The following is a 16,410-nucleotide window of genomic DNA, read 5'->3' as shown; positions in this document are numbered from 1 at the left end:
AACCTGATCGCCTTCTATGATGGAGTCACTGGCTGGATAGATGAGGGCAGAGTGGTGGGTGTCATCTATCTGGATTTTAGCAAGGCTTTTGACCCCATCCCTTACAACATCSTCCTGAGCAAGCTTTGGAAGTGTGGGTTAGATGAGTGGACAGTGAGGTGAATTAGGGACTGGCTTGATGGCAGGGCTCACACAGTGGTAGTCAGTGGCACAGAGTCCAGTTGGAGGCCTGTAGTTAGTGGTGTCTCCCAGGGGTCAGTCCTTGGTCCGGTCCTGTTCAACTTATTCATTAACAACCTGGATGAAGAGATGGAGTGCTTCCTCAGCAAGTTTGCTGATGATACCAAACTGGGAGGAGTAGCTGATAGCCCTGAGGGCTGTGCTGCCATCCAGAGGGACCTGGACAGACTGGAGGACTGGGCGGTGAGAAACCTCATGAAGTTCAACAAGGACAAGTGCAAGGTCCTGCACTTGGGGATGAATAACCCCAGASACCAGGACAGGCTGAGGAGTGGCCTTCTGAAGAGCTGCCCTGCAGAGAGGGACCAGGACGTCATGGTGGATGACATGTTGTCCGTGAGGCAGCAGTGTGCCCTGGTGGCCAAGAAGGACAGTGGGATCCTGGGGTGCATTAAGAAGAGCATCTCCAACAGGTCAAGGGAGGTGATCATCCCCCTCTACASGGCCCTGGTGAGGAGGACTGTGTGCAGTTCTGGGCTCCCCAGCACAAGAGGGATGTGGAGCTGCTGGAGAGAGGTTCTAACTCATTTTCAGCTGAAGGAGCATTTCTTTGTTGGAGAGGAAAGCTGGTACAACCTCTGCCCCTAAGGCTCTGTATGGTGGAGCTACTAGTTTGTTYCTGTGCTTCCTTGGTGTTGGCCTTCAGCACAGACACAATATTCTGGTGATACACAAATCTGGTGGAGACAAGTTGAGTACTACCCTGAAGTGTTTAAGGTGAAGATACTGAACTGTAAGTTGATTAGGTCTGTTTCCCTGATGCCTTGGAAAATCCAAGCTTTGTCTACTTTGAAATGCCAGAATATCCTAACCAGAGCCAGTCTCCAACTTCCAACTCCCTTAAATTTTCCATTAATAAAACTTTGGAGTGTATATATTATATTAAACCAGATACATTCTGATTAAAGTGACTGCTGACAGAGTATTCAAATTCATTCTTAAGAATTAATTAACCACTAAATCTTTTCAGCTGCGGGAACAGCACAATTACCACAGCTCTACACCAGAGCCAATTCATTTCCCATTGCCTTTTTTTTCTTCTTCTTCTTCTTCTTCTTCTTCTTCTTCTTCTTTTATAACAGTGCAAAGAACTTATTTTGAGGCTAAATTTATGGTGCTTAATCTTAGTTCAAAACACATTTTTGTAAAAGTTTTTAAATGTGTTCCAGACACCCGCCTCTTTGGATTTCTGATAGGGTATACAAGTCACTCTTTGTGCTTTTTGCTAAGTTGCTCAAAGACAAAATGAAAATAATTGACTTTTTGTCTCTTCTTAAAAATATTTGCAAAGGATATCTAAAAGACCCTGATTTGTGGGTTCTTTTTTATATTAATTGTTTTCTGCTTATTGGAAGTGTAGATCCTGTGTAGACCTTAAGTCAGTGGTGACTGGAGACTAATGAAATGATAACATGATACACATAAGAACTTATATAGTGGATCATACCATAGGTCTTTGTACCATTACAGACTTCTTTATCATTAAGATATAATATACAAACCTGGACATGTGCAATATATTTCCCCTACTTTTTCCCCCTTGCTTCCAAGAATCAAGGCATATGGACTTGAACTAGGATTTGCATCTAGACTGTGGTGGTAGGTAGCTTCAGAAGTGCTTTTGAGGCAGAAAATAGAGTGTCATTGGCTTACATGAAAATGTCCTTGCTGCAGACAGCTGGAGGAAAGGCACTTTCCTTCAGCTTCTGTCTTTCCATTCCTCTAGCACTAGAAGTGTGTTGGCAGTGGGTGGTAGTGCAGGAGGTGAAAAAGCCCATGATTTTGAAGTTCTGGTTTGTGTAAAGATGATGTACTGTGCTCAAATGAAACTGGAAAGCTTGCATAACTGTAAGGAAAACTGAAGATGGAAGTTGACTTTTTTGTCATAATGACAAAAAGAAATGAATAGAAAGGTACTTGAAATAGTCTTAATATGAAAAAATATTACCCCAAAGATAATTAAAAATAACTGAGATTCTGCAGCATTTAGAAAAATATGCACAATATTACTTGAACATCTTAAAACATTCTATCTTAAAACATTCTATCGAGTTTTATAAGTGCTACAGTCAGTCTAGTCACATTAAAAATAGCTCTTGAAACAGTAGTTAGAGATTAGCATTTGGCGTCAGTCTACAGGCAAAAGCACCCATGTTTCTCATTGGCATCTCCCTCAGCATACTTTTTCTTTTTCGACCTTCAGCTAAGGAAGACACTGTCAGTCTGGATAAGTGTTTTCCTAGCTAAAACATGCAGTGCATCGGGAGGAACTGAAAGTCTGCAAGTTCCAAATTTCCGCCTACTGTTTGCAAATTAAATACAAATGTGAACAGCAGGAGTCTGACTTTTAAAACAGACAAGTGTTGCCACACATTTATAAGATGGCTCCTCTTCAGATCACTTTATTGGCTTTCTATCACCTTCTGCATCTAATTTAAACTTCTCACTCCTGATTCACTGTTGCCCTGTGGCCTCTGCAGCATGGCACAGAGAGGAGATGTAAGGACATATTTTTGAGGTGTCAACATACGGAAAGTGAGAAAGAACAGGAAGTGTGTTGTCAGAATCATTGATCTGGCTTAAAAAGGCAACTGAAAATGGCGTGGTGGCCTCTAGAAGTRAGTTAGATAAACTGCTCCTTTTTTATATATATAACTCAAAATTTTACTAGTTCAGAAAGCATTCAAGACACCTACTTCTCCCTCAACACAGATAGCTAATCTGCATAATGGTAGGAGAAAAGCTTGTTTACTTGTTTCTTGGTTGTYTTTTTTCCCCTTTACTACCTAACCTCCGTATGAACACCCTCTTGTAAAGTATGGCCTGTGAGAGTCTCCTAATCCTTCCTCTGTCATCCATATAATCTTTTTTACTTGACCTGCTTGAGAGAGAGCCCTCCAGCTCCTCCGTTTTTTTTTTTTTTTCTTTTTTTTTTTTATCAAACATTTGCATATTTTTGTGCAAGTACACCTCGGCCATTGGTCTCTAATTCACAGAATATCAAATTTATACTAGTTTTATTAAAAGACTATTATTCCATTTTTCCATATGCACAAGCAAGGCATGATTTAAACTTTACTAGTTTCTCTTTTTTTTCTCTTTCTTCTTGCTGTGACTTTTCTTTCATCTCTCTCTCTTAAGCTTGAAAACCACTTCATAACTCTTGTTGTAACCTTCTGAATGCAGTGAAGACATTTTCCATAACTATGGAAAGATTGTTCTTCTAGATACTAAGACAGAGCTGTGATATGGACAAGAGGATGAAGCTGTCAGGTCTGATGCTAATTTGAAGTTATATTTTTCAAGTACAGAGGTAGGCTTGCACAGAGAATCTGCTAAAGATTCCTGTCAGAAAATACATGCTCCCCAAATTTTTTATATCTTTCATAATATTCTCTCTTCTTTAAGTTTTTTTTTGCCATTACTCTGCAGAATTCATGTGCAAAAACCTTTGTTTTTAGAGCGACAACTAAGTATCTTGTTCAACAAGTACTGGATTTTTAGTACTGCATTTTGCAAACACAGGTCAGTATCTCTTATTGTTATTTTATGTAAACTGTGAATCTAATCTGACTTGACCACTGATGAATATATATAACTTACTTAACAGATGTTTTCATGTTGCTTCTCAGTAAGTACTGCGTACAAAGGAAAAAAAAAAAAGATGCAATATAAAACATAATTCACTATTTCTGTACAGACAAGACACTTAGTGGTCCAATTATTTATGTATCAAGTGAAAGGCTATAGAAGCAGAAGATCAAGAAGTCGTCATTATAAATGATTGATTTCACTGGGAGGTAGATTGCTAGTAGCTAGGAAAGTCTGAATCTACTTGTTTTCCCTTTTGGTTTTGACTTCAGTGGCCTCAGTCTCTAGGAATAAGACAATTCATGAATCTTCAGCGGAGTAGATGATCACAGGTACTTAGACTGCAGTAGTTCTGTTTCTTAGACCTCAGTGCCTCCTTGAATATTTCATAGGAAGTGTGGGATCATATTTGATGGTGCATATGGGCTTGATGGAAGTAGAAATTTTCACTTGTGGTAAGAGCATCTTGTACTTCAGAAGTGTACATCTTGCTTTTCATTACAGCAGTTTTTCAATTCTTTTACAGAAGGGGTTTTATCTGGATTAAAAACTTCCAGTAGCATTCACTTACATGCATGGATTGGCTCTTCAGCACTATGAAATATGATTAAAAGAGGTTCTGCTTCAAGAATGGCTGTTGAACTTGGGCCAATCCACTTCTTCTGGCAAAGCAGAGTTATGAGGGATATGTGTATGTGCATGTGCAAGCATGTGTGTCTTTTCTTCTGCTTATTTAAGGTCTGCCTGATTTTGGAAAAAGAATATAACAAATGAATGAAATGAAAAATACAGTAGTTAGGATAATGGAAGAATTAACTGCTAAAGAACTGAAAGCCGTGTCACCCAATCTGCTTGACTATGTAGCTGGTGGTTAAAGGAGTCATTAATTTGAGACCAATTTAGATATCTTAGGTTTATTTGACAGAAAAAAAGCATAAGATTATAACAGAATATTTCAGAAGAATCTGCAGAATAATTTAAATAGAAGAATAGGGCAATCTTATTGATAACTATTGAGCTCTCAAACTGCAATTTGGATCATAGTTTAATCTTTAACCTTTGGAGTACTTTGAAATAGTAATAGAAATACAGGAATATTATATTATATACAGAAAATATAGCTCTTTGTATCCATCTCTACTACATATTGTTAAAATTATCCGTCTGCGTTTACTCTTCTTCTTCTACACTGGACAATTCCATATGCATGTGTTTCCATCTTCTTCCAGCCCTTATAAAAGTCTGAAAATCATAGAAAAGGTTTCATGGTATACAAATGGTATACACATTCACAATGATATATACACAAAGGCCAGGTTTTTGAAAGTGCTTGGAGATATTGATAAATGTGTGTTAGGTGTAGACTTAGACGTGTCTGGTCATAATATGAATTGAATTTTAAGATTTCCAGACTTCATCAGCATAAATTGGAAATGTGGGGCTGACATGCTATATAACACTTTTTTATTTTTAGACATATGGCTAGTTATATCATATTTGCCAGGCTACTCTAAAGAATGCTACTTGTAATTAAGCAAATACCATTATAGGCACAGACATCGTGTAAGGTGGACTGGAATTGTACAGGCCTATCTCAGAAATTCTTCAGGAGGGAACCAAGGAGAGAAACTTTGGCTTTCTGTAGGCAAACAAAACTGATAGATCAGTTCAGTCTTAGTCCAGGAAAAAACTTCTCTCTGTTTATTAAGACAGTGTCTTCACTCCAAAATTTTTGACTTCAGCTAAAGCCAAATATCCACATTTTGTATAACCATTCCGATTTGGCACTATGCTTTTTGCTTTCACTTACCATGCCTTTAGTCAATGGAAAAAGACTATGATGTCAGCTCTTTTGGATACATCATGTGAAAACAGATGGAATAATTTAACCAATGCTGGGTTTGAGCTAACCCTGATCAATCTTTCTACAGCATATAACAGCTCCCTCACATGATATCTTCCATTGGAAAAGATTGAAGAGTGAGGAGAAATCAGAAATACAACAGCATTACTGTCACAGATAGATCTAGAAGATGACACTCTCTAGAGTTTCAGAAATCTTCTTGATTGTGCACAAATTAAGATCAACAGCAAAACTCCAGGAAGTTTTCAGTGACACAGCTTTGGGCTAGCAGTTTCTTGTATGACTCATGCAGTGCACAAATCGAAGAAAAACACTTAAGCCTGTAGGGCTGCTGAGCTGAAAGCTACATATTATTCATGAATAAATATCTTTTTGAACAAACTTTGCCACAGTTCACAATGAATAAGAGACAGATATTGGATATTTGTGCATGGTTACAGTACTACAAGCTTGAGTGCCTGTGGCTGTAGACACATTTTATCAGGGCAGGGTAAAGGGCACATCCATTTCAGTCAAGTCTAATAGTGGCAATCATTGGTTTTAACTGAAGTAGAAGTCAACCTACAGACAGCTTTTCCTTTTATTATTTCAAACAAACCCTTCAAAAGGAAAGCTTTTTCTGTAAAACTGTAAGCAGAGGTTAATTAAAAGAACTTGCCAAAATATTTGTTGCAAAAACTTTTCCTGTTAAAATGATCTGAACTAGGTTTTTCAAAACCTTTTTTCAGTGGTACAAAAGTGGTATTGCGTATCATGTTTGAACATGTCCAGGCTTTCTGATATATAAAATTTCTGTTAGAAGCGATAAGGCCAGTTTTTAAGAACTTTGTCTTAACTAGAAAAGCCACCATCAAAAGGCAGATAAAAAAGAACAAAGGCAGAAAGCAAATATTATTTATGTCTTCCATGGAGTCCCTGTCAGACCTTGATACCTTCATTCAGATGAACTAACCACTTGTGTACTAGCAATTTTGAATATACAACAGTAAATTTGAGTTTATTAGGTATGTCTGTTAAGAATAAACTACTTAATATATAAAATAATATGGATTTTCACCAAAGTAACAGATGTGAATTGTTATGTAAGCACAACTTTCTAAGTCCACAGAAACCAAAGGATAGGATCAGATCTCTGTAATGTACTAGCTTTACTGTAAACAACTTTTTAATTCATTTTGTTGCACCTAGAGTGTAGGAGTTTTTGTGGTTTTAGGGCTTAATAAGTTAGAGAGCTTAGCGAAAGTAGATGATATATTATAGTATATGGCATAGAGCTTAGGGCATGGCGCTCGGAAGATCTCGCGATGTCACGGGAGTTAGGAGCATAATTAATTTATGCAGTTTACTGATAACCCCATGCCATACAAGGCAAAAAGTAGAAATTAGTCTCCCGATTGGGCAGTAGGTGAGTTTCTGCATTCAGCTGGAGTATATAGGCAGACTGAACGGYGCATTAATCGCCATTTTGCCGCATCCCCCATAGTGATATCTGTGCTCTAGGGCCCTGGGGTGAGGACAACCCCAGGTCAGTCCAGCTAGCGAACGAGGCTTGCCAACCCCYGTCGGCAACACTAAAGAGATGACATTCTTGAAATGATTTAATAATTTATTTTTTTTCACAATGCCTTGTAAGCAATCATGACCCTGGTTATGCAAAAAGATGGTAGAATCTCCATCCAGATATTTTCAAGACTCAGCCAAAGCTATGGGTGATCTGATCTGATGCATTTGGTAGTGGAAAGTTCAAGAGGTCCCTCCTAACCAACGTTTCTGCATCTGTGCGAAATATCATAGTCACACCCAAATGGGAAGAGGAAACTTGTTTGTGAACAAAGCAAATTGGAGGGGAAAGCTTTACAGGAAGCTTCAAGAAATTCCTCCTTGAATCAGTTTACTTTGCATGGCAAAGTAATGCTCTGAATAGGGAGCAAGGGACTGTTGTACAACTGGTCTCAGGTGGACGAACCTTGTAATCAGACAAGAATCCACTAATCTTAATCTGATATCCTTTGAAATTGAGGACCTACATGAACAGTCTGATCAAACACTCAAAAAAAGGAAAGGAAAAATTACAGAGGCAAGCTGCAACTAACTTCTTGATAGTTTTTATTTTATTTTACCTATTCAAATTTAGAAAATATATATATTTTTTAAATTCCTCCTGTCCTTGCCATTAGTGCCCTATCACACTGCTAGCAATACAATCACTATGTCTAAGCTTTTCTGACCAACTCAGTGGGAACATAGCCCATCAGCCCATCAAGGCCCTCTTCTGTCCATGCTTATAATTATAGGAGTGCGTTTTTAAAGAAGAGTTAGACAAATGTAAGAACTAAAAGCCTTATATAGTGAATACGACTGCAAACCGACATTTAGTTTATACATTATCTGAGTTGCACAGATTTCTTTCATGCTAGTAGGCATCCATGCTTTCCTAATCCTCATTCAGAGTACTGCAAACAACTCCATAAGCACATCTAACTAACAATATAGCCTTCTGGTTTCATTCCTAATGCAGATGTCATTCATCACCAGGAATATCGCCTCCAGGGAATTCTGAATGAATGGGAAGGCCAAAGCAAATTCAATCATGGCTCTCCTTAAGCCTATCTCCTCTGACTCATATTTCTTGATGAATATTTCAATTAGTTGGCAGTTTATTTTGTCCACATTTTTTCACAAACTCTGCTGAGTTTTAGCTGGCTGCTCAAATGGAACACATCTGTCAGCAAGGACTAACTCAATTAACCTAATTCAGAGCTACTACATGTTTCTAGAACTGAGAAATTGCTGCTGTGTCCCTCTCCATTCTTTGTAAGGAGGTAGAAGTGAAGACAGCAGTCAGGAGATCTCATTACTATTTGAAGTTGATTCTTGTCTTGAGCCTTAAAGCTGGTTTACTAATATATATATAGCTTTCCTAGCAATATTTTTTAAGCGCAACAAATTTGTCTTCAGTCTATGTGTGTTTGTTTCAAAAAATGCACAATCTGTCCTTTTTGCTTGTTTTAGCAAGACAGAAAGGACAGGTATATTTAGATGGAGATAAGGAATGAAAGACAGAAACCCGTGTTCCTCAGTGTTCCTGCAACTTATTTGCTGTCCCTTGCCCTTTCATGGGATCTGAGCAATCATATTAACCATCCTGTAAAATATTTCAAAACTCTGCTGAATCACGACATTCTTTACTTTTCTCTTGCAAAAGTGTAAATGAGTAGCAAACTTCCTACTACAAATGATCGTTTTTGGAAAATTTTAGTTATCTTTTTGTGTTTCTGTCTGTACTTGAGATTATAAGCCAACAACACAGTAAGATAAACTAGCTTTATGTTTTCCACTACTGCCCTTACCACCTGCTGTCGAATTTGACAAATGTGTTGCTGTACGCAGATGACATGGATCACATTTGTACTACATGGTGATCCAGCATTGTGTATAAATATTATTAGTAATAATGGAAACACAGTAAACAGCTGTGGACCCAGCACATGTTATAGCTGACCCAGATAGATAACGTTTTTGCTTCTGTGTATATTCCGTCAGTATTTCTGAAGTTGTGCCATCTATTTCTCTTCTCAACCTCAGCATTGCCATTTCAGCCTGCTTTTCTGCAAGAAATATTTGTGATATTATTAACTGACAAATATGATTTTTTAGATTTATTTTTATATTAAAATACTGTTTAAGGGTAAAGCTTTTACAAATGTTTATGCTTTTATAAATATTTTTGACAGAAAATGGAAACCATGTGAATGTGTTCATTTCATCAACATATATTTGAAAAGTTTCATGCAAGACTGCAATGAGATTTCTGATCAAAATGAGAAGGAAAAGAACCAGTGTATGCAAGTAGGTAATATACTAGAAATTGGAATGCAAGATGTAATTGTAGTTTGTTAGCATGTTCTGTTAGAAAACAGAAAATGCTATAGACACTTTGTTGTATCTCTTTCTATGTGGCTTGATCTGGGATCTCTCTAGATATAATCAAAACTTTAATAAATCTTGGCTTCATGAGATGCCAAGAAGGATGTMAAATCATGTACACATGCAAATTAAGGGTTTCTCTACATAGGCAGAGGGGTGGATTTCCTAGCAGAGCATTATCTCCTGATGCCAGTGACACAAAAGACATGGTGCAGTAACTTGGTTTCAGGTATGAGATCAGAATAAATAGGTGATTATAGAAGAGAGACATCTGCAATTAACCCGTACAGTAAAGCTAAATGCCTAGAGAATATAATAAAGAGGTTAACTTGTAAATAATTTTACTATGCAATTTTGTGAGCAGAATAAACAATGTGCAATTTTCAGTAAGGTTGTTCTGCTTGTTTACTTTTGTAAGAAGAGAGTAAAGACAAAATTAAGCTTGGTCTCCATTCCTGATAATTTTTATCCATGTCTTAAGAGGAAAGTTATCAAAAATATTACTATTACTTCCGTAGTTTATATTGCAATGAAAAGAGGTCTCCTGAGGATCTAAGAAACTATAAAAAGCTCTACCATGATCTGCATTTATCCAGGAACATTTATAAATGAAGGGGACTTACATACATGCTTATTTGCTTTACTGACAGACTTAGTTCCATATTACATGATTTGCTGAACTGGAATTTAAGARAGCGATGTTATTCTCAATGAGGCTAGTGGAATGATTCAGTTTCAGCTCTCTGGATGACTGCTTTTAACAGGTAATTCATTTCCTTCTGTTGGATATCAGGATCCAGATCTGTCTTAACAAAGTTGTCCTACTTTTGTTGCTAGAGTATCTTGTTGTATACGCCCACAAAAACATACAGGAATATTTTAAAATTAAAAATAGTAATATGAAAATTGTTGATATATTTTATTGTAGAGTTCATTGCTTTCAGTATTTATCAATCTTCTTCTTTGCCAAAGGGACTTCTTTCTTTTCAAACAGCTACAGAGTATACAGACTAAATAGGAACATGACATGCTCTAAATCACAAAATAAATGTACAGTATAGCAAATTATAGCAACTCTTAGGAAGTGGTAGTTCAGGCTGCCTGCAGTCAGCTGTCTCRTACTATGGTTACTCATCTTGGTTTTGGATGACCAATAACTGGGCTAGTTTTCAATTCAGTGAAAAACGAGTATTGACATTAATGTTTTTATAACAGAGCTTGCTTCTTTACACATTGAAATTAATCCTATAACGACCATGTCAATAAGTCTTTCTGGAACAAGATAATTTAGGCATTCTGTGCAATGTATAATTCCAGCTGGAGATTATGAACATTCAGTTCAAAAATCTTTGATCTTACCTTTATTTATGGGGATGGTCTGTATCCTCTCCAGTACTTTTTAACTTCATCTTGGAGTGTAGTTCTCATAACTGTGAGCCAAGACTGGTGGAAAAGCCACTGTTCTTTGATAATCYTTCTTTCTACTGGAAGCCATCCTTGTAAAGTGTAAACATTATAGACCAGCAAAGCTAATTCATGTAGTTTGTAAATAAATGTCAGATAAATGTCTGATTGGTGAGTAGAGGATTTTGATCATTACATTTGAGGTAATATTCCTGGTGGAGAGGAAAATTCAAGAATTGCTTCCAACAGTCATTTTGGAGAGGGAGACTCGAAACATGTGTAAAGACTTAACTGAAAGCCTGAGAAGAGAACTGTATTTAGAGATCTTATGCTCTTGGGAAGAAGAAGAAATATTAAAAAGGACCAAGGAGCTGTGGAAAGACTGAAGGATGTAAAAGCACTCTAAGGAAACAGAGACAAAGAAATGTGTTCCGCTGTTCACTTGTTTTGCTAAGATTTGCTTCTCTTGTATGCTTTCCAAAGAGCATGCCCTGGATTCATGACACTTAATTAACCATGCCTGAAAATGGAGTCCAACMTCCCAGTAATCATCAGAAGCACTGTGAATAAAATGTTTCAGCCACCAGTCTGGTCATTGGTAGGCTCAACTGTCTTTATATTAGTAGACAGATTGTCTAGGGAGAATATTCTTATAAGGTAGATACTTATTTGCATTTAGGCAGCATAAAGCCAGTCCTTGGTGTTTTTGAATTGCTTTTGCAAAATCTGTGTACATACATATTTTCAAATATTGTATCATAAGTGTGTAGATAATATCAAAGCATAATTTCAAAATCTACGTACACAGAGTGCATATATATTTATTTGCCTCAAATGTCAACAAATGCAGCAAATGTTTAGTCATCAGTCCTCTTGATTATGTTTTTTAGAAAAGGTAGGTGAAAAAATGGCTCTGTGTTGAGAGAACAACTCTGCAGCCTGGAGTTCGATAGTAAAACACTGGTTAGTGCTTGTGAAGAGTGAGATATTCTTTTGTTCTGGCACACATGCTAGTATCATGCAAGCTTAATAACAGCATGCAAAATGCAGATCATTCTTAGCACTGAGGCATCTGTCTGATATATTACAACATCATAGCTTTGCTGGCCTCGTAGATGGTTCCTTTAATCTTTCAGATTCTTACAGATCTGCATAYTGTTTTTCTAAGTTTCTTTCCTGTTTTTGCTTTTCACTGATATCCACTTGGTTCTCATATCCATCTCACTTCAGAAGAGCTTTGGCTCTTTTTTCCAGGAAAGATTTAGCTTCAGGAAATATAGAGTTCGGCCAATCAGGCTGACTTCCTTGTCTTTTGAACTAGTTTCTTTTTTTTACCTATTATGTCTTTTGTATGTAAAAGCAGCATTCAGTTCCTGGTCATTGGGCAAAGTTAGCATGCAGATTGGAGGTCTATTTCAGTGTTTACTATCTTAAAGTTCATACTGTAAAATAAAAAATCCCTAGTGCCAATATGGTGTATTTTCACCATCGTATGCTTAAAACAAGATACTTCCAATATCATGGGTTTTGTTTTCATTTTTTTCTTTGCCTACTTATACACTCTTTTTCACAGAAGCTGTGAATAAATGAACAAGTTACAAATGAATTGTCAATATTAACAACTTCTGGGATTATTGTAAGAACATAATGCTATGGTAGAATTATGCCTATCGTGTAGGAAACAAAACATTCTACCATTTCACAGAATGTATTCACTTGTTAGTGATAAACTCTATCTGGAATCTACCACTGAGGAATATCTAAATAAGATAGGAGTGATTTTTTTAATATATATTTTAAGCTCAGATCCAATAAAATTTGTGAGATATTATCAAATAACTTAAATATATGTTGAAACGCTCCATTTGATCTGTGTACCAACTTGTTTGATTGGAAAAGCAGCATTCTAGTGAATCAACAATTACATTTTGATGTTGGAGATATTACTATTTGCTTTTTTCAGTGTAAAATGCATTGTGAGTAGAAAATCTGGCATAAAATATGCAAATATTATAGTTAGAAAATAAGCATATACAATATAATTATAATTTTGGAGTAAGTACTTAAAATACAGCAAATTGGAAATCAATGGTTCACTTGTAATTATCTAAAGGTGTCCAAATGCACAATAATTCTGATTTGGTTGGAATTAAATTACATGAACTCTCAGACATTTTCTTCCAGAAAATTTTAAAATAAAATTTAAAAAAAAAAGGCTTGCCTCAAAACAGTTCAGATAGCAGGTTTTCCTTAGACTTAGTTCTTCTGAATAACCCACAAACAATTCACATCTCACTGGTGACACTGCCTGTCATATCACAACAGTAATTTCAATAAGTTTTTGTGAATCAGTGTATTTTGTTTTTCTGAGAGGCCATATTTCATATGGCAAAAAATCAGCTGATATCTATCAGTTTGTTCTAAAACTGGATTATTTTTCTTCTTCAGAGGAGAATGTATTTTAAAATGTATAATCTGTGCACAGAGATTTGAAGTTGCATTGCTTTTGATCCTCTATAAATTGTTCTATAAAATGTGTTTTTATGAGGCATAACGGCCAATCCTTAAAATATGAGTCTCCTCCCCTGAGTCTTTTGTCATGCAATACTTTTGACTGCACCAGCTCTGGTTTGCTTGCTTGATGCTTTTATGGAGCACTTCTGCTCATTGAATGCACTGACAATTAACTGTAGCCGAAAAAACATTAATAAAAAATCTACCTGCTCACTATACGCTATGTAATCACACAATAATACTTTACTAAAATATATGAATGTGGTCCTGAAGACCTTGCCAAATTCCAAATTCATTTATCTAAAATAGTGCTTTGTAGATAAAATGAGATAATTACAATTCATTCATAAAATCTAGACTTTGGCCAAATAAGCTTTTCAAAAGCTAGAAACACACTTAAACTGGACCATCTGTATTGCTTGAGTCATCTTCCTTTTCCTTTCAGAAATCAAAAGAAACAGTAGCACAAAATGACACTCAGTTTCTCAGAAGCACATGGGTATTTTTAAAGGATTTCTAACATTTCATAGTTTCAGCTTTGTCAAAGAAGCTCTGGGAAGGGTACTGCATGTTCTATTTCAGCACATTCATTAGAAGAAATCGGGAAGAAAGAGATATAATAATATCATTAGGAGATCATATAAAAGATCTCACCACAAAAAGACACTTAAATTTCTTCAGATCCATTAAAGAATCTGGATTAAATTTCATTTTGTAAGAATGCTATTATTGCAAGCTATACTTTAAAATTATTCCAGTTCAGTTGTTGCCATACCAAACCTATGTATCTATAATCTCCTTTCTGTTACTGAATTTAAACAGACATATTTGACAGACAGAGATGTCATCTTGATGTTTCTGATGTAGGAGTTATTTTCCTGAAGTGTTAGGCAGGTGTATGCATTTAAATTTCAGCTACTTAGTTTCTATTGGAAAGAGTATAAAATGGTTTAGAATAATTCTGAACTTTTAGTTTCATTTCCTCATAGTCTCCAAATCTCTCCTCCATAGTCTTATACTTTGTTTTCTGACTGCACTTTTTTTCTCAATTACTGAACCATGAATAAAAAAACAATACATGTCCTTACAATATATATAAAATTTGCCTTATTTTCCTCAGTTGCTACTTTCTACAATTCAAATATTCAAATAGAGAAATTTAGGAGTATTCAATGTCACTTGAAATCCAAACTTTTTTTTGGTTTGTAGAAGAAATAAAGCACTGAGGAGGGTCGGATTCATTCTATTCAATGCACTGTCATTTATATAAGTTCTCACATCATTTTATATTTTCAGTTTTGTCTTCTGAATTTTGTCAATTTTGTCTTCAGAGAAACTGAAGAGTTCCCATATCTATTTTAAAATGTAATTAAAATCCAGATTATTTTGTTTTCCTAGTAATGGTAGAAGTACCATTGATTAATAAGGCCAGATTCTTTGCTGGCATAAACTCGTTGGAATTATTCCAGAAAATAACTTGTCTCACAGCTATTTAAAAGAAAAATAATGAGGTATTACTACTATATTACTACTATCAAGTCCTGTAGCCTTGCAGATATAACCTAAGAAATGTTATAATGTGGGATGGGCTATGACAAAATATCAGGCTCCAAAAAAGAGCATTATTAACTAACACTGTATTTCCTTTGTCGGTGTCTATTCCAAGACTTATGTGTAATATAGAGTCTGAAACTCCAAGTATGTTTTTAAAAGGGCAGGAGATTTTTTTAAGCCCTACGTAATTTCTATTGTATATATTACAAGATCTTTGCTTTAGTCGTCACAACCTATCACTGATTATAGCCTACAGTTGCAGGATGGAAGATGACCTTTGATCTCTGCAGTCAACGCTGTATCTTGGCAGGAGAACACTACAGTGTATTTATCTTCTTCCTAGCGATGAAAACTACAGAAGCTAACAATGGAAAGCATGATACAGGGATGTATCCAACATTTTACTTTCCAAGAATCCATGGAAAATAGTCAAATTTGTGAGTAATTTATTTCTGTTCAGCCAGCTTTTGTTGTGATAGTTACTTTCAGATGGAAAGACTTTCCTTGCATATCACAGGATATCAGCTCTGCTGACCTGGAGGTGTAAAAGCAGCAGAAGTAAAAGGTTTAATGAACGGACTCCTGCAGCAACAGGTCTATTAGCTGAGTGAAAAAAAAAAAAACGTTAGCACTTAATGAGCTTTGAAAATATTTAGCTTTTTTTTTTTTTTTTTTTTTTTATTAAATAGAAAAGCAATGTAAAGAGCCTATAATGTGTATTTCGAAGAGAGAAATGTAATTCCTTTTATAACGGTGAAGGAGGGGGTCACATAATAGAATGGCAATGGACTGTTTTCACAAGTAAGCATTTTTCTTTTGAAAAGGATGTTGGAGTTCTATTTTGAAAATCGTTAAATGAAGCAATATATAAATTAGCTACNTTTTTTTTTTTTTTTTTTTTTTTAATAAATAGAAAAGCCATGTAATGCTCCTCTAATGAGTATTTCTATGAGAGAGATATATTTCCTTTGAGAAAGGTGAAGGAGGGGGACACAGAATAGAATGGAATTGGACTGTTTTCACAAGTAAGCATTTTTCTTTTGAAAAGGATGTTGGAGTTCTATTTTGAAAATCGTTAAATGAAGCAATATATAAATTAGCTACACAGTTTGTCCATCAAGGTATAATGTTGGAAACAAGTAGTTTGGAAGCTAGAGGGATGACTGAAGTAGTACATGTTGTAACCAAAAACAATGAATCTTGCCTATCTGGAAAAAGGACGACAACTTTGATCTGGGAAACAAAGAACCTTGTCCAGTGCTGAGTGAAGTCAGTGGAAGTGTTATAGCTGGTTCTAATGAGAATTGCATTGGGTC

Source organism: Nothoprocta perdicaria, unplaced genomic scaffold (assembly GCF_003342845.1).
Source record: "Nothoprocta perdicaria isolate Ctin4 unplaced genomic scaffold, notPer1 scaffold_82, whole genome shotgun sequence".
NCBI classification, from domain to species: Eukaryota; Metazoa; Chordata; class Aves; order Tinamiformes; family Tinamidae; genus Nothoprocta; species Nothoprocta perdicaria.
Note: the sequence above shows the minus strand (reverse complement) of the source record.